Raw genomic sequence first — 18,842 nt, 5'->3', positions numbered from 1 at the left:
AAGTTGTAGGCCATTATGAATGATACTGCTAAATTAAAATAAAATTAAATTTAAAAATTACTTATTTTTTAAGCAACGCAAAGAAAAATAATAATTCTGTCTCTACTTGTTAGAAATTTGCAATGTAGTTATCACCCAAGTCAACCCCCAATTTCTTAGTTTGGTAACCAAATATTTGGATGCTCTCCAAACATTGTTGGAAGTTGTTTGATCCACATAATTGAACTGGAAGATCTGAATATTATAAAAGTCTCTGTTTTTATTGAATGTTGAGTCTAAGCACTAAAATGAGAAGGTAGAGCATTTAATATGAAAGGCAAGACAAGTGTGTTGCTCTTAGGTATCAAATAAGCTGTTGGGTTAGAATTTGAGTGATTTCTTGTCTGAAGGAGCAGAACAGATCTAAGAAAGGATTGCTTTGCATTATTTCTGAGTTGATGACATTAGTCAGTTTTGAAAGAGTGAGGACAAAAATATTGATAATTGGTTACTTGCTTAAAATTTGGGCCTCATCAATTCATACTACAAATTCTAATTCACCAGCTACCACCAGCTGTTTAAAGATTATTATGTTGCCATTTCCTATAATGATACTCACTATTTCAATCTAGTTCTTTAAGCAATCACTTTTTCTAGTGCCTTAAATTAACTTGTATTTTGAGGTTTTGATTATCCATATCTGATTTCATATCCAATTTTTTTTCTTACTCTCCCCAGAAATTAGCTCTAGACTGTTTCACTCAGTAGTCAGAATTGAGAGGGATGATCTGCACACCTCACTGAATATTGTGCTTTATGCTCTGTTTAAAAATCTACCTTGTGCTAATTGCATAAGGCTGAAGAGGAATTATGATGAATTGCTTTGCTGAAGAGTGTCTTAGTAGGCTCAGATTAATTTTTCAGAATGATTTCTGAGTGTTACAGGGACCCTTGGTGAGAACAACAAAATTCTCAAAATGAGTATTCCCTGATCAAATCATGCAGTATTCTGGCTATCTAACAAGATGACATCTGAGATCAGCTCTGGAGAGGACAAACCCTTGAGAGATCAGCAGTGTTGGAATTGAAGGACTGTGTAGAATACAGGCAGCATGATACAACCTGAGCATATAGCTACATCAGGTGAGGAAGAGGTTCTTTTTTTTATAGCTTAGACTTTTCAGGTCCCCATCCAGTTGTTAAGTGCTTTGGGGTGGGTTAACAAGCAAGGTATTCTTGTATTTCTTTCCCATTGGAATGGATAAAAACTCAGTGCCTTGTAAAAACCCTAAAAGGGACCATCTAGGTGAGGAAAGGAGGAATTTTCAACAAAACTCCCTTTGGAAACAGAAGCTGCACATGGGGCAGTTTGACAGATGAGTAGGGGACAGAAGTGGAACACTTGCTGTGTGGATTGCCAGAGTTCATCACATGTAGTTGCCAAATTTTTCCTTTGTTTAATGACCCAATAGACATCAAGCAGAAGTGAATCTGTGGTTCTTGCTTAACGTTTCACTTAGCTCTGGATAAGAGATCCTTGATATCAGAACTACAATTTGTCATTTGCTCCTTAATTGTAACTGGTGTGTGATGTTTACCCCTTTTGAGGTTGGCTTTAATTCCCTGAATAAAAAGTTCTCTCACAAATGAAAATTTAATAGCAAATCAAAAAAGTAGTCACAATATGTTTTTCTTGACCTAAATGCATTAATAAATATGAAGAATAAATGCAAATACAAAACTGAGATAACTGTTCTTTTGCAGTGTGAAAAGGGTAATTTGAGAGTATGAGGAAAGTGACCAACCTCATGGGAACAAACTGTGAAATAAATGAAGACAAGGGGGAGACAGGAGAGGATCCAGAAAGTTGAATGGGTTTGTCTTCTCTTTTGTTTGCTTTTATTTTCTTCAGTAAACATTTTGAACACAACATTCAAAGGTATTTGGACTTTCTTTGGCTAGTTTTGCTATATATCACTTCATTTCCCCTTTCATGATGAAAAAAATATTTACCTGCAATAGAGGCATACTGTTTCCAACTATCATCCTCTGATTACAGGAGTGAACATATGGGTATTTTCTCAGCATGGCTTTTTTTACCATGGCTTCATCTTTCCAATGTCTTCTTGGAGGTTCTGTGCCATTTTAGTAAGAGTACAGTTGATTTGTGCTTCCTGCTTTTCCTGTGGTTTTTTGTCTTCTCCGTTATTGTAATCCTTTCCCAGTGCTCAAGCATTCCAGTTTAAATCCCAAAAACAGAAAGTAAATTTGGACTACTTTTTTTATGTTTAATTTAACATATGTTAAAAATTCCCAGTTATTTTGATACCTTTGTTCTTTAAATTTGCTATATTTATTTTATACAATGTTAGGAACTTTAATCCCTAAATGCCTTGAAAATTTAGGCTGGTGTGGTGTTGGATTACAGTTGTCCTTCCTGAATTTCATAATGAATTCTTTTTTAACAATGAGAAGGCCCTGGTCTTCTCTATTTCTATCAGAAGGTTACCTTTTGTTGCTCAGATTCTGGGAATAATACAACTTGTGCTTTTCTACCAATCTCCTGCATCATTAATTGAATTACCTGTGAGCACCTTGTGTTTTGAATCTTGGGAGTATGGATGTATCGGAAGTTGGAATGTTTGAGCTGTTTGTTTGGGGTTTTTTTTGTTGTTTTTTTTTTTCCTCAGATAACTACAGTCTGGAATCAGTCTTAAAACATGTTTTCCAGGAAGCCTGAAAGTGTTTAAGCCTCCATAAATTTAATTCTGATTTAAATGATGAAAGAGCATCGTGCTCTTCTCAGGGATTAGATCTTTATCTTCTTATGCTGTTTGTTTTGAATGTAAACTTATGTTGCCTACTTTAGGTTTCACATTTCTAGGGACAGGCATAAACTGCATTCCAACAGTCATACACTCTTACCCTTATAAGTGCCACTATGCAACTATTTTATTCTACACAGAGGTCTACTCCTATACAATATTTTTTTTCTCATATTTTAGCATGAAATAAAACCACCTTTAGATTTGATATCTGTTTGTATTTGACCTGGATGAACTCTACTGTTCTAGTGATCATTCTGAGCTTGCAAATGCTTTCCTGCATGTATAAAATTAGAACTTGGAAAAGTTCTTGCATGGTCACAGCCAGGAACAGAAATAAGGAGGCAAAGTAATGAGCAAATTTTTTAGCTCTGTAAAGGTCTAGATACACAGCTTTGGGCAGCATTTATCCAAAATGTCAGTTCTATATATTGAACAGGTTCATTTTAGCACCTGGCCAGTGGAGCCAGCTGGACACAACAATGGGAGTTCAGCAAGTGAGATGAAGTGTGGCTCCTTGCAGCCTTACTTGTCTCCTTTCCTTCTGGAATCCTGAAAACTAGGGAGGAAGCCTAGCAGGGAAATGAAAGGCCACTCTGAACAACTGTGAACCATTTAACTTGTCCAGAGCTTCCTGCTCTGGTCCTTTACCGAAGTTTCCAAAGCTCTTGTGGCTGTTAAGATTGAATTTGATGGCCTTTGTGAAAATGTTACTGTTTTCTAACAAATGCAGCAGTTTTAAAATTTCCTAGGATATGGGATTTGAAAGAATGATAAAATGTTGAATTCAAAATGCTACTCTTGCTGAAGCTGGAAGTATTGCTGATATACTAATATATATTCCAACATTTTATTTTATCTCATATAAGAAGAATATATCCTAAAAACAAGTTTATTGAACAAGTTTATTGTGACACAGCAAATCAGTCTTTGGGCTCTGATATTAAAGCTGTGTCCTGAAGTTTCCCTGTCATTCTAGTAGGTATCATTTTATACTGACTTATGGCATTCAAATTGACTTAGTTGAGCTGGGAGAAACTTGTGAGAACTAATTTAAACAATCTGAAAGGAAAATGGGATATTTCTTCTAGAAATTCAAAACTGAAAAAGTAGTTAATTTTTAAATTTGGAAAAATAAACCAAACACTTTTCCCCTCTAGGAAGTCTTGATCTAACCCGAATTTTAAATTTTTTGTTTTGTTTTGTAACCTTGTTTTAATAAATAGTAAAGTTTCAATTTTAACTGAAAATGCTTAAATACTAGCACTGCTTCTCTGCATTACAGAACTGGAATCAAAATTCTGTGATAGAGGACTAAATGTTTTTACTTTAAAATTAGGTATTTTTTGGGGAATATGTTTGTACATGGAGGCATATTTAGGTTGGGGTTGTGCTTTTTTCCACAATTGACACTGTTGTGGAATACTAATTTAGAGAGCACTGTCCCTTACGCAGTGCTCTCATTAAGTGTAATGAGGCTCCTCTAAAAGTCTTAATAATCCTTCAAAATATTATTAAATCCTAATTATTTATGAACAATGCTAGTGTATGTGCTTGAGGTCAACATAGCATGCAAGTAATTTAATTAGTGCATCATGTCCAGTTGTATTCACTTATATTGTTTTAATTAGAATGGTAATTGAAAACAGAGTATGTATGTTTTCTCTTGCAGTTGCAGTGCCTAAACCTACTTGTTGCTGCTATAATTGCTACATGTCCTACATCTTCTATCACCCCTCATTTATTTATTTCTTATTTAATTAGCAATATTTAAAGGGGAGGCACAGCTATTGCACAAAACTTCAGTGCAACTAGATCACATAATGTAACTGAATGATTATCAGAGTTGACTGTGCAATGGAGTCTTACCTGTAATCTGCATTTCTTTCCCTGCCATGTTGGATCTTTGGTCCTGATTAAATCATGCAAAACCACTGGAAAAGCAAGGAGGTGTAATTTTTCTGACACTCAGTGGGTCATGTACTCTACATACCGGCTGTGGTCTTATCAGCTGCACTAGCTGCAGTATCTTGGGGAGTTTTGCCATTGCCAAAATGGCTTGAATGTTCTGAGAGGGAAGGAGGAATGGAGAATAAAAATGTAATTGTTATCTAAGTGAGGTTTGCAAATAGCTGCAGTCTGACTTGGAGTTTGCATTTAACATTTGAATACATAAGAGCTAATAATAATTTTTGTTGCAGTGGAACATCTGTTAGTTAATCAGAACTTGAATTAATGGATAACTGAAAGCAATTAGCTAAAGGTTACAAACTAATTAGTGTAATAATATTATTAAACTAGCCCTTCCATAGCTAATATTGCAGCCAGATTCTGTAATTTAAAACCTTTACTTTAAGAGACCCCAAAATCTTGGTTTGGAGAGCAAAATTAATCAATGGAAAATATTTTTGCGAAGTTTGATATATAAAATCAAATTGCTCTAGGAATATAATTTAAATTAAAATTAAAACCAAACAACCCCCTTTTCATTTTGCATTTGAATTTTTTGCCACACAATGGGTAAAAAAATGTTTATTTTCATGCTTTATACCCACCCATACAGTAAAATCTTCCTGGAAACAAATGCAGCAGCTTTAAATGAAGAAGGTTCATTATAACAAAAATAAATTGTTAATTTTGTTGAGAATAATATTAAGAGGGATCAGCTCATTTCTTTGACTTCACAGGCTGCTACCAACATGTTCCTGTTATCACTTAGGCAAAACAATGGTTTTGAAGTTTTTTGCTATTTGAGAATATCCTGTGGCAAGTGATTTCAAAAAGGGACAGTTTGTTTTGTTATCTTTTTTTTTTCTTTTTCTTTTTTTTTTTTTTCCTAAGATGATCAGCATGTAGATAGTGGTTGAAAATTCAGAAACCTGGCTGAGAGCTGAGGGATTTTGGTGGGTGGATGGAAAAATGATGGGCAAGTTGACAAGCTCCTTCAAAATTATGAGTATATTGATCCTTCAAGGGCTGTGCTAACTGGAAATAAACCTTTCACTGAGAAAGCAAACTGAGAAAGTAACATTTCTTATGGATTTCCTTTTTGGGTTGTGATTGTAATCTCTCTGTAGTTTAGCAGAAAGGGAACTTACAGCTTTCCTGGAGCTAGGTGATTCGTGATCTTACTTGTGAGAATTCTCCAGTGGAAAATAAGTTGTGCTCAATCTTCAGTCTCTCCTTGGGCAGGGGTTGTAATAATGCTTGTCATTTATCTGCTTGCTTGTTTTCAAAAATTGTGAAGAAACTCAATATCTTTGAGACAATGACTGCTTTATTAAAAATAGAGGTGCTGGGGTTCCAAAGTCAGTGACAAAGGGAGAAAAGAGACAGTGCATGTATGTAGTGTATCACACGATTACAATAAGCACAGTTTGATTAAAGACATGCTGCTAAACCCTCAGTGTTATTTTGGCAGTAAGGGCTGATATGTCTCTTGCTTGAAGTGCTGTGTTGTTAGACTACTTGCATGCTTTTCGATTCCTTGTGTGTTGTTAGACTTGTTACTCTTTAGTACATGTGGTTTAGTAATGAATAAGCCAGTCTTCACCTAATTGGAGTTGCAAGGTCCCAGTAAAAGTCTGCCTCTGGTTTTGTACATTTGAAGTAGATAAAGTGATATTTAATGGATAAAACGTTTAACAATGATTTTTAATAATTTTGAAATAGAAGTACCAAGTGTTTGTCAGCAGGGGTAGCTATAATTTACTGTGATTTGTTGGGGGTTTTGTTTGGTTTTATGCGGCTCTTTTTGGTGATTTTCTGGTTGGTTGGTTGGGCTTTTTGTGTGTATGTTTGTTCATTCAATTTTCCTTTTTCTGTAGGGACCTCTCTGAATACTTTCACACTTTTAAGGAAACACATGTAAGAAAATGGACAACTGTACTTCATGAACATTGCTATATTTATTTCTTTGTCATCAGGTTTCATTCCTTCATCTGTCCTGCTCCCAAACCCACAGCTGTGTATTGCAGCCTTGTGCTTGGTGCAAATGTCTCATTGGTGACTTCGCAAGGTTTGCTGAAGTGAGTTATTTGATACAGGCTAGAGAACTGACTGGACTGTTGGATTAATCAACTTTTGAAATATTTGCTAACTCTCTATCCAGAACTTCAAAATAGCTCATATAATTTTTCTGGGTAAATAAAAAATCAAGCAAGTAAAACAAAACAGAGAAGGTTTGGCACCTTCATAGAGAGTGTTATGTTTTATTAATAGTCTCCATCTTGGTTTTTGTATTTTGTTTGTCTTTTTTTTTTCATGAAGGAATGTCCCATCTGAATAGCAGTTACTACTGCATTAACTCTCTCACTTCTAATTAAATTGTGTTACATCATTAGCATCCTCAGAGGACTCACACCCTTGAGAAGGGAGAAGGATCAAAGATCAGGATATGTTCATAAGCATTCTTACAAAGTTTGGTCAATGTAAAAATAAGTCATTTGGGATGTAGCCTGTTGGAAACCTGGAGGCACCTTTCCCATCTTTGCAGCAGTCAGGAAAAGAGCGTTTTTTTGGGTTTTTTTCTTTTTCAGTCGAGGTTGCTAATTCTTTATTAAGCTGTGGGTAAAAGTTCCTCAAGATCAAGGCTGATGCACACTGGTGGTGCTACTGGCTTTGGCTACACCTCTTCTGCCATGGACCACCCCTTCAGCTGGACTTTGACCTCGCCCTTTGGAGAGACAGAGCTGCTCAGTGTTAGGAGCTGTCGTTCTAGCCTATGTCATACATGCAAAGAATAGTTCAACCAGTCCTTAAAGCAGAAGACAATTATTCTAGCTTTATTCCCTAGAGCACTTCATTACACATGCATGCTCACATGCGCACGGAGTTTCGCATTTTCTCACTGCCCCAGGCCCCCCATATGTGTTTGCTGCCTGCCTCACTGACACCCTCTCCTGTGAGTCAGCAGTCTGCCATGGAAGGACAGGCATTATAGCCATTTTTCTTGCTCCTGTTCAGAAAAGAAGCCTGCTGCTCTGACACAGAGAATAAAGCTGCATTCCCCAGCCCTTTCTAAAACATACACGTTGCACTCAGTGTGATATTTGCTACTTATTGGCACTATTCAGTGTTTTGTTCCAGTGCCCTTCCAATTATTACTGTATATTAATTTTGATTAGACAGGAGGCTGCTTTGACTTCCTGCCAGTACAATCAAGTGTGAGCCATGGGAATGAGAAGCAAATGTTGCTTTCAAAGCCTTGTGAAGAATATATTACTTCCAACTCACAGTAAATATATATAATTTTAAAAGAAATAAATGTCTTTGTTGGTAGACCAGGAATTCATATATGGCATGAACTCTACCCTGAAAGGGGAATATGTGAAAATTGATCATATATCTCTATATTCTATTTTGTTTGTGTGTGTTTCAGTACTCAGACTTAGTACTTTTAAAATTTTTAATCAGCTGTTTCCTTAATTCATCAAGCACTGCACTAGAAATTAGATGAGTGGAAGCAATGTTAGGTAGAAAAAAAAATAGGAATGACCAGGTTCCTAAACACCTTATTGTGAAATATAATACAATATAATACAAGGAATTCAGGTAGAAATGTTTATTCAGGCAAGTTCTATGGTTTGTGTTGTTTGGAATGGGTGAGCACATCATCCCTCCACACCCTCCCTCCCCTCCCCTCCCCGACATCTTTGGTTTCATCAATGAATTTATGATTTCTTCAAGTTTGACTCTCAGAGCTCAAAAAAAAAAAAAAAAAAAAAAAGGTGGTTGCAGTACACACAGAACTTTTTTGGAGCCCCAAAAATGAATTTTGAATGTATTTTTTTTTTTTCTTTCCTCTACTTATTTTTCTGGCTGAAGTAATTGTCCTTCTTAGTCCCCTTGCTCATCTCACTCCTTTCTTTGGCTGGCAACTGCTGAGTTGTCATCATACATTACTTACCCTTGAGAGAGTAACTCCTGTGGCCCTGCTTGTACATAGCTCAGTCAGCAGCAGGTGCTGGAGGAGCAAACTGTGTCAATATTTCATACATTTAAAATCAAACACATTGGCTCCCATATGGCTGCTCCAAGTAGGACTATATGTAAGCATGCTTCCCTTATGTAGGTGTACTGAACTGCTGTCCCTAATGCATCTCCAGCCTGGCAATGTAAATATGATTGTGAGCAAGCAGTGGATAAAGAAGCCTTACCTGGGTTATGAAATTAAGTACCTGAAAATTACAATATAGCAGATTCGTCAATGGGGAATGAACAGGGGGTTTGTATGAATCCATTACTATGACAGGAAAAGGTTATGTGATCATGGAACTACAGAATGGGTTATAAGGGGCAAAAGGTTTAGTATGGATGATTCCTAATTTTTTACCCCTGATTTTACAGCTGCAATATTACTTTAACTTAGCTTTCGGATATAATTTATAATTTATAATTTATGCCTATGGGAGTTAGAACATCATAGACTTGTTTTTACCTTTTTCATTGTGCAATCAGTGCCCTTTCCTTGAAATCTTTCTTCAGAAGGTGTTCTTGAGCTCTGAATTTTTAATATTGCAGCATGGATCTCCACAGGTTGAGCTGCAGAAGTAACTGCTCTAATTCTGGGGGCTAAGCAGGCATGATGCCTTAAGTTTTAGCTTTCATATTTTCCAGATTCTGTACTGCATTAGTATATAACTCTGAACTTCATATATAGAGTTAGCAAGTTCTCTTCACAGTTTAATTGGACAAAACAATACTTTTCCAGTTTGAGAGCCAAGGACACAGTTGCAGCTTCAGGCCCAAAAAATATAAACAACAACAAATTGAGGAAAGCAATCTGGGAGGATGTGATTTCATAACCTGAAGCTGTAATTAGACAATTAAGCCCAATATATAAATGGACCAAAACTTATTAAAAGTGTGAAAACTTGTGACTTGGAGTCCATCTTGTGTCCCTCTTGGGTAGAGCCACAGCCAGGCTCCTGTACTGCCCAGGGTGCATCCTTCAAAACCCTTTTTGATAAATGCCCACTTTATTCCTTTAACACCATCCAGCCTCTGTTCTAGGTAGCCTCTCAAGGCATCAGGCATGCAGATCAGATGAGGGCTGTTGAGTTACTGGCTATGTTTGATCAAGAAGGAGCAGCTGAGGTGTCTGGTTGCATTTGTCCATACATTATACATATTTTAAGTATAGTCCTTTCTTCTCTACATTTGCCAATACAGACCTTGGCTTAGCAGGTTTATGTACCTTTGCTCTTTTAATTGATATGAAGGAGAGGACTGTTCAAATGAAAGTGAAGGAATGCCTTTCTTGCCAAACTACATATCAAGAAAAGGTGTGTTTGGTTAGTGACTTCCACATTTTCAAGTACTTGGAATTAGAACTTAAACCAAGAAATAAACCCACCACTTTGGAGGAAACCTTAGGCTGACTGGTTATAAACTTGATGTGTAGGAAATGCTAAGAATTTTTCAAAAAAGCAAGCATCCCTCCCAAAAACCAAACAACCAGCCAATGACCAGCACCACAAAGAAGAAGAATCACAAAATACCCCCAAAAGCCTTTTTTATTAATCATGCAGCAAAGACTAGCCTGATGTTAAAAAAAAAAAAGAAAATAAACTAGACTTTGGAACTTTGAAGACCATTTTTTAGTTTTTAATTTTGTTACTATGGGACTCAGGCAGCTACTGAAGAAATCTGTGAATGTTTAGCTACCCTGGGGAGAAATCAAAGCATAATGTATTGACATTATTTTGTCCTCAAATTATTCTAGCTGATTCCTTGCACCATTGATGGGCATGTAGTTGAGATTTAACTGTCTACCAAGAATGAAGATGATAATGCAGAGTACAAGGAAAGAGAAGCTAATGGAAATGTACTGAATCAAAATCTTTTCTCCAGAAAGGCAAATTCTCTACAAGATTTTATTTTTCTGGGCTGGAATTTTACTTCAGTTTCTGTGCTTATAATGATTGAAAAGAATTAAACTTTATTTCCTATTTAATGGGGAGGATATGTTATTGTCTTTTTATTAAAAAAAAATCCAAATTTGTTTTTAATTTAGGATATACTAATTTGCTTTCCTATATGCATGGAACAGGTTTTTTTAGTTGTCATTTCCACTGTCTGTTGTAAAACTCTGCTAAAATCTTGAACAGTCTTGCTTAGAAAATAACTCTACCAGCTAATGTTGCAGTTGCAAAGTTCAGGCTATATATAAAATCAGATACTTTTTGGATATATTTTTTGGTTCTTTGTTTCCAAATTTTGAACAGAATTTCTTACTTTTCTCATACCTTCTCTCTTCTTCCCATTTCCTCTTTTGATCTGCCTGGCTGCAGGAGGTTTGGGAGTCTGAATACCTATCTTTAGGGACAAATACTGCAGTGTAAATCATGTTGATACTGTTGAAACAAAGTGTCTCTGCTTTGATTATATTTCAAAACTACAGAAGACAAAAACAGAAACCAGGTAATCCTCGGTACCACGGACTGAGAGAAAGCAGCAAAGGCTAGACACTGTGAATTAATGTAACAAGCAGAAAGCAGACAAAAAGGGACAAAGCAATAGAGGCCTTACAGGAATGATGTGCTTTCAGAAAAATTTTAAAAGTATATTTTAATCTATTTATCTCGGCTCTCCTCTGTTTCCTGAACAATGGGTGTCAGTCTTTGCCTAGATACACTGTCACGTGAAAGCTCCCATCTGGAGATCCCGCCCCACTTCAAAACCTACAAATATCTTTAGCTTCTCAAAATCCTTTCATAGAACAAGGAAACATCAGCTCTCTGTCACCAGCCTGCTCTTGCTTTTAGAAAAGATTTATCTTACCACCATGGATCGAGCACTGGATCTGATTTTAGATGTTTGCAGGTATATTGAACAAACTCTGCAGCATGTAACATTTTCTTTTAATTTCCTCTAAGTTACAAGTGCCTGTGTAGAGGGAATAAGCAAAGAAATGCCTGGCTTTGTTGCTAATTCTTTGTTTTATTAGCAGTTGCAGTTGCCCAGCAGTTTTATTAGCAGTTGCAAAGATTCCCTCTCTCCTACAATGCCCTTCATGCCTTTTACTAATTTGGTGATTTGTAGTCTTCTAATTTATAAGCAGGATTTTCAAAATTAAACGCTTAATATACAGTTGAGAGGTGTTTGTGCAACTCTGTGTACATTGTTACACATGCAGAGACTCAGAAATTTAATATAGGTTTTTTGGGTGTTTGACAGTATTGATCCCAGGACTCTCACAGATACTTTGGCAGCTTTGGCAACAGGAATAAATCCCTGGGAAAATAATCAAATAGGTTATAAATATGTAAATAGTTTACAATATAGGTGGAGTGACAGAGATTATGGGTCTGTCCTGCATTTTTCTCATTCACTGTACTTAGGTTTTGTCTTCCTTGGGGCAAAACCCTGATTTTTTTTATTATTAAGTGACTGTCTTTACTGCAAAACAAGCAAACAAACCCCAAACATGATAGAATTTTTTATAGTAATGAAACAGGTATTGTCATCCCACTAGCTTTTCTGAGACCAACCTTATGCAGCCCTCTTTCTTAAGTTGAACTAGCAGGAAGGTAGCAACATCTTTCTGGCTATCTTTTCAAGGAAATTTTCAAATATATTTGTGTAACATAGCTGAGGTTATTTAAGAGAATAATACATTCATTTTGGCCAATAACTGTGTTCACTGAGACCACATACTCTGGAAATAATATATTGTGAAGTTTTATCAAGCACTAGGGTGGTGGTACCTTTTTATCTATGCTCTGGAGAACAAGGAATGAATGTTTTGAACTTTGAATCTTTGTGTACAGCACCATGAAGCAAGATCCATAAAGTATATCATAGAAAAGGTGTAGGATTTAAAATATACAAATAGGATTGAGCCATTTGTTTAAAACATTCCTGAAGGTAGGTTTGTACTTTACTGTACCATAATGCAGTTGTTACAGTGTCTGGTTTGTAGATGTCTGCTGGCTTTGAGGTGCCCTCAGCAGGTTCCTGATACCTTACACTTAGGTTCTGGAAAAGGCTAATTTCTAAGATGTCTCCTTCTAGATAGCATGTCACAGAAACTGATTTAAATGGATTTGCAGGAGCGAGTTCTGAATCCAGACCCTTCAAAACAAAACTCAGTTTTCATCTAAGGATACTGAGCTGCTTCAAAACAAACTCAAATATTAATATCAGACTTTCATTAAGCAAGAGTGATCCATGGCTGTAACCTTCCAGTTTCCTGTGTTGATTTAAAGCTGCTTCAAATATTACAGTGCAGCAATCTTTCTGAGACAGGCTGCTGTCTCACATGTTGCATAATCTGAGGTTAGAGCTTTCCCTGAAGTTTCTGCTAGAAATTTAGAAGCTGTAATGCTGTCCTTTTGTGCAGATGGTCTGTTGAGACTCCATTTCATCATGTCACTAAAAGTAAAGGATTTTTTAATCAGAATTGATAACTGCTCAGCACAAGGGAGCATAAGTAAATCATTAATGAAAATTGCAAATGGTTTGCTTTACCAGTGGATATGAATTTTTTCACTGAAGGATTCACTGAAAGCTATTTGAAAACCATCTGATTAAAGGAGAAAAACCTTTTGAACAATTTAAAATTAATTTCACAAACAGCTCAGAGCTTGACCTCATTTGACAGTGGTCTCATCCAAACTAATGACCTTCTGACTCCAAGTCAGTCTGTCTCTTTCAGCTGTCACCAACTGCCTTCCAAAAGGTGGACACCTTTCTAAGATGTAGTCTCAAACCAGCCAGTTAGGATCCTGTTTAGGCTTCAAATCTGCACCTAGCAGTCAGCTCAGTTCTCTGAGCTTTGATTCTTTCAATGTCCTACACAGCAGCTTTTTTTTCAGAATATTCAAATGAGGATCATGCAGAGGTATCTGAGATGGATCAAATCAAAGCAGCAAAATCCTTGTGCATCCAAGCAGTGATCTGCCAGATTCCAAAATGATCCTGAAATAGGTATATGAATCTTTTCATGTTATCTTTTAACAGTACATTTTTCCTTGGCCATTGCACCACAAGGGTAAGATTGCATTGTTTTAGGAACTAGTAGGAGCTAGAGTGGTCTGAACTAGCTCCATTGTCCATGTTATGACCACAAATTGCAGTTTAAGTGTATTCTGTGATCAGGATAAGATCTTTTAATGGCAGACCTATGGGCTAGTCCTCTCAATTAACCTTTAAAAGGAATAGTAGTAAACTTTATCCATGAGTTCTGATAAACTTCCACACTTTAACCTAGAACTACCCATGATTATGCATGCAAACAAATATGTGGGGAAAAGTTTTCAAGTCTCTTCTAGCAATCAGGATTTACTGGGGCAACACTGTGGCTGTGGAACAGGCCAGGGATCAGGCTGTTCTGCTGAGGTGCTGTTGCTCTGACTGCTGGGTGCATGAGGGCCAATCTCATTTTTGGCTCTTGGAATACTGCAGTGAAAAGTTTATCCTTGAAATGACAGGTCCCTAAAATATTAAAATTCTTGTATGTTCCCTGCTGTCCTCAGCTCACCCAGCCAGCTGGCAGAGAAAAACTGAAGGAAAATTTTTAGACACTCTCCCTCTTCACTAAGGAAGGATTTATGTAAGTGTATATTGGCACATGTTCATGTATGAGCACATATACAAGGACTTGCTGAAAATACAAGTGCAGTATTAGTTGACAGAAGCTCCTGGGAGTTTAGATTTGGTTTTCTGCCTCTGTATGAATATTAGAAATAGAGGTTTTCAGTGCTACAGTCAGATGTGATGTTATCCTTTTGTGTGCAAAGATTCAATAATTTCATTTTTTTAACAAAAGGTGATTGAAGAAAGAAGTATAAATTAATTAGAAAGCAGTAAAGATTTTCTTTTTCTTTACAGACACAAAAGATGTTGAGGAAGTCTCTGTTATTCAGTATGATGCTTCATAGCTCTCAATAGTTATAAAAGTTTTATACTGCTTGCAGTAGGGTGATTAACATGCATGTTTAAAATGTTTAATTAGGTGCAGTGGGTCCTTAATCTCATTGTTTCTTATGAGACTAGATTCTTAAACTCCTGATAGTAGAGCAAAACATGAAGGGAAATGTTTTTATTGGTATATGAGGGATTGGGAGACTATGGAGCTGAGAATCCTGATGTGGAAAGGAGTAATGAATCTGGGAATGGAAATAGAAAGTATCAGACGCTCCATGCAGTACCTTCATGCATGACTGCACAAGGTATGAGAGCACATTGTGGAATATGCTGTGTAAGTTGTACAGATGTGATGTAGAGACAGATGGAACTATTGCACTGAAGATGAATACAGCAAAGTATACAATTAAATCTGAGATTAGGAAACAGTGAAGTAAAAAAATTAGATAGTTGAAAAACATTAAAGGCAGCACAGTAAATTCTGCTTTATACAGTGTTTTAAGGAAATGGGGTTGCATTGATATCAGAAATAGGAATAAAGAACAGATTTATAAAAGTCTTGACCAGATTTCATGTGAGAAATTCAGAGAGGTTATCCAAGGATAGGGTGCCATGTTCACACTTACTACAGATCATGGTTACTAAAAACAAGGAGGTGTTTGTGATATATGCATATGTAATATTTTAATGTTTATGGTTCTTATACATTTTAATTTTACTTTGTGCCAAATTGCTTATGCTGTCTATTTATAATACAATAGTGATCTTTCTACATTTTGAAAGATTCTGTGAGAAAAATTTCCCTAGATATATGTACATAATTTCACTGTTACTCTTGGTCTTTCTCTTGTGAATGGGAAGAATATTCTTCTTCCCATGGGTTAGGACCTTTCCTTCTATAAGTTTCAATATCTTTTCTTTGTCATACCTTCTGGCAAATTTAAAGAGGGGCAAATTTGGTATAATAGAGATTGAGCTCTTTTTATAACCTCTTAAATAATTAAGTCCCCTCTACATCTGCACTGTCCAAGACAGCCTAATACTCTCTCTCAATTAATGAACCTTATCATTTCCCTGTGTCAAATTATTCCTTCAAGAGTATTCCCTCATAACAGTTTTGGCAATATACTTGTAATCTTTCCTGAATTATATTTTCATAGGTTATACTAGCTAATTGTCTAATTAGTATAATTTAAGATTACATAGTGTGAGGTTTATTTGAATTTTTCCTTGCATAGAAAGGATGCATTCAGAAATAGCTTTCCTTATTTGCTTAGCTTGAAGCCCATAGAAAAAAAAATCAGTTCTAATTACAGACTTTATTTCAATGACACATAATAAATATGTTTATCTGCTGACCATTGAAAGGATTATTAGATGTCAGGGACAGAATATCAGTCAGATATTTTAGTATAAGCCGCAGGAGACAACCTTCAATATATTTGAATTATGCATTTCAAATGTTACATTTTCAAACAGGACATTATTGTGGCATGAATCTTCTTTATTAGAATAAAAATCTGGTCTTTATAAAAGCATAACAATTTTTAAGACTTAAAAGAATGAGAATCCTTAAGTAGGTGACAGCACTTATAGCAAGGAAGGCAGATGTGATTCATATATGAAAGCTGATTGTAAAAACAGACAACTTTCTCCAAGGTCTTAGTATAGGTGAGGGGGGCTTCTAGACAAGTCTTATAATGTGAAAGGATAGTATTCATGTGGGAAAAAGTCATTTATCATGGCATGACACATGTAATTTTGCTTTCCTCAAAGTACCGACTTGCTGGTGAAAATGATAATGTTTTATTCTTTTCTAGGGACTGCTACAGAAAGAAGTCAGCAGACTAGCAGAGTGCTGTTCTTTTCCACTAGATTTAAATACATAATATGCCAAGTGTTTCTCTAGTTCATTGTTAGAAAATTATCTGAAGGTTTTGCTTTTATTTCTGCAAGTTGAGCACGGAAATAACATTGATAGACACTGTGCTGCTTTGTATTACCATTTTTATTTTAGGCTATGGGTGATAGTTTGTATGTCTGTTAGGTTTTTATCAGGCTAGGCTTTATCAGAGAGCAGACAGTTCAGCTAGATTACTGTGATTCTGAGACTTCCAGAGCCACGAGGGGCTGTTCTGTCCCAAGATCCCACACATTTCCTGAATTTGGCCTTATACTGCACAGAAAACACTGAAGTTTTGTTCCTGATAAATACAGACTTGAAGAAGGAAATTAGCTAGTGGGAAGACAAGATCATCTTCACAGTTGTAAGGAAATAAATAGGTGATAGACAATAGGTAACATGAAGCAAAAAAAAAAAAAAAAAGAGAATGGAGTGGAAAAAAGACACTGCTTTTTTTCAGCGGCAATTTACAAATGGAGGCAGGGTGCAGTGAAGAGAAAAGAGTCTTCAGAACAGAGCTGGGAAATGAAAAAGCATTCCAAATCAAAAGAGAGACCATTATGTCAGGAAAAAGGTGCATGTTCCTCCCATCTTCAGCAAAGGCAAGAATGACAACAACCCAAACAGCCTCGCTATTATGCTATGAAATGTTATGTCCTTAGAGAAGACACCTCTGGGTACATGATGGACTGGCTGGGGACATCTATCATCAATGTTACAATGGCAAATTATACCTGACTGACATAGCTGTTTTCTGTGGGGGGATTGGACTTTCTCTCTTGCAAAGAAGGCAAGAGCAATAAAAGTTGTATACCATAGCAAGAATTTTGTTGTGGTTTCTCACAATATTCTTTTGGTCAAACAGAGGAGACATGGCTTGTAAGTATGGACTACATGCTGGCTGAGAAAATGCCTGGTTCACCAACCTCAGTGGAGTGCTAGTATTTCAAAGCCTAACTGGTTATCATCTGGATTAAAAAGAAACTAGTTCTCCATTATTATCTCCAAATACTGGAGCAGGGCCCAAAGTGATTGCAGAATCTTCATACTGGAGTTTTGACAGAGCTTGACTAGACCCTAGACTGAGCAACTGAATCTAAAATTGAAGCTGGCCTTGCTTTGAGCAGAAGGTTGAACTGGATGTTTCCCAGATGTCCCTTTGAACCTAAAATTGTTCTGTGATTCTGAGTTGTCTCACTACTTTCAATAGTCACTCAAAGCAAGCCTGATTGTTGAGTTTTGTCATGCCCACTCACTGCACGAATCACTCTGAATTCACCAGGAAAACAATATTAGATGCAGGTAATCACTTCAACATTCAATGTGCATGGTGAACAGTGTATCATTACCAGAAACTGCATCATTAAATATGTAAAAGGCCTTGCTAATCACTGACCATTGTTAAAGATTCATATAGTCTAAATACTTTCCCAGAATTTTAACAAACTTCCTCTTCAATTAAAATAAAATAAATGCATCAGAGCAGGGAGAATCATCAAGTGCAGAAAAGTACAGTTGAAAATGGACATACTTACTTGATTGAAAAAGTCATCTAATCAATGGGATCATTGAAGTAATGTATAATCAAGTAGCAGGGAATGTTCAACAGCTTTCCTCTGCATAAAAATTGTGAATAGAATTTAATTGCTCCTGGACTGAATTTTCTTTAACTAGCTTGAGTCATGTTTCAGCAACACCACTGAATGAACTCTGAGCTGTTACTACTAATTAACCTAATGAAAAAATTGCTAAAGCCTTTACAAAAGTCTTCAGGAAGAAAACAAAAGGTGGGTTTCATATAGGTATAAAAAATTACTTTTTTTCAGAGTTAGAAAAGCTCCTTAAAGGGTAGCACCTCAAGTTATCTGACCCAGACATATCAGTTGAGAAAATATATTGATGGGTATTTACTTTTTGTGCTGGATCTTTGCAGTACTTAAGAACTCCATAAAGAAATTATAATGGAGAATATCCTCTGTTGGAACTCATTAAGTTTTGGTTCAGTGAAGGCCATCTTGATAAATGCTGCTGTTCCTACCAATTGTTCTGGTGCTTCCTTTGCAGATGATTTTGTGCTATAACAGCTATGTACTCATTTATGTGCCAAGGGGTAGGGAAACCTACCCTTGGAGTAAGCTCTCTGGAACCAATTCTGCTGGTTTTCCATAGCTTCACTACTGACTTGCATGAGACTTTTGGATCCACACTAAATGGTACCAATGGGACTGTGTGTTATTTCTGTAAGACACTCTCTTCTTTAATGA

At 36.3% G+C, this 18,842-nt stretch overlaps 2 long non-coding RNA genes across 4 annotated transcripts in view; both read left to right on the top strand.

Moving 5' to 3' along the window:
* LOC146768227 (uncharacterized) overlaps positions 1 to 18,842 on the top strand; it is an 83,360-nt gene that overhangs the window by 11,777 nt on the left and 52,741 nt on the right. The window contains exon 2 of one of the 3 annotated variants that reach the window (XR_014953303.1): positions 1,744 to 1,854. The exons of the other annotated variants lie outside the window; for them this stretch is intronic. This is a non-coding gene — a long non-coding RNA (uncharacterized LOC146768227). The remainder of the gene's footprint in view (positions 1 to 1,743; positions 1,855 to 18,842) is intronic. 3 annotated transcript variants of the gene reach the window in all.
* On the top strand, positions 4,249 to 17,394 carry LOC146768228 (uncharacterized). The gene is made up of 2 exons (XR_014953307.1): positions 4,249 to 14,361; positions 16,496 to 17,394. It is a non-coding gene; the product is annotated as an uncharacterized LOC146768228 (long non-coding RNA).

This window comes from Lonchura striata, chromosome 2 (genome assembly GCF_050655825.1).
Source record: "Lonchura striata isolate lonStrDom1 chromosome 2, ASM5065582v1, whole genome shotgun sequence".
Classification (NCBI taxonomy): Eukaryota; Metazoa; Chordata; class Aves; order Passeriformes; family Estrildidae; genus Lonchura; species Lonchura striata.
Note: the sequence above shows the minus strand (reverse complement) of the source record. Positions and strands in the feature narration are given on the sequence as shown.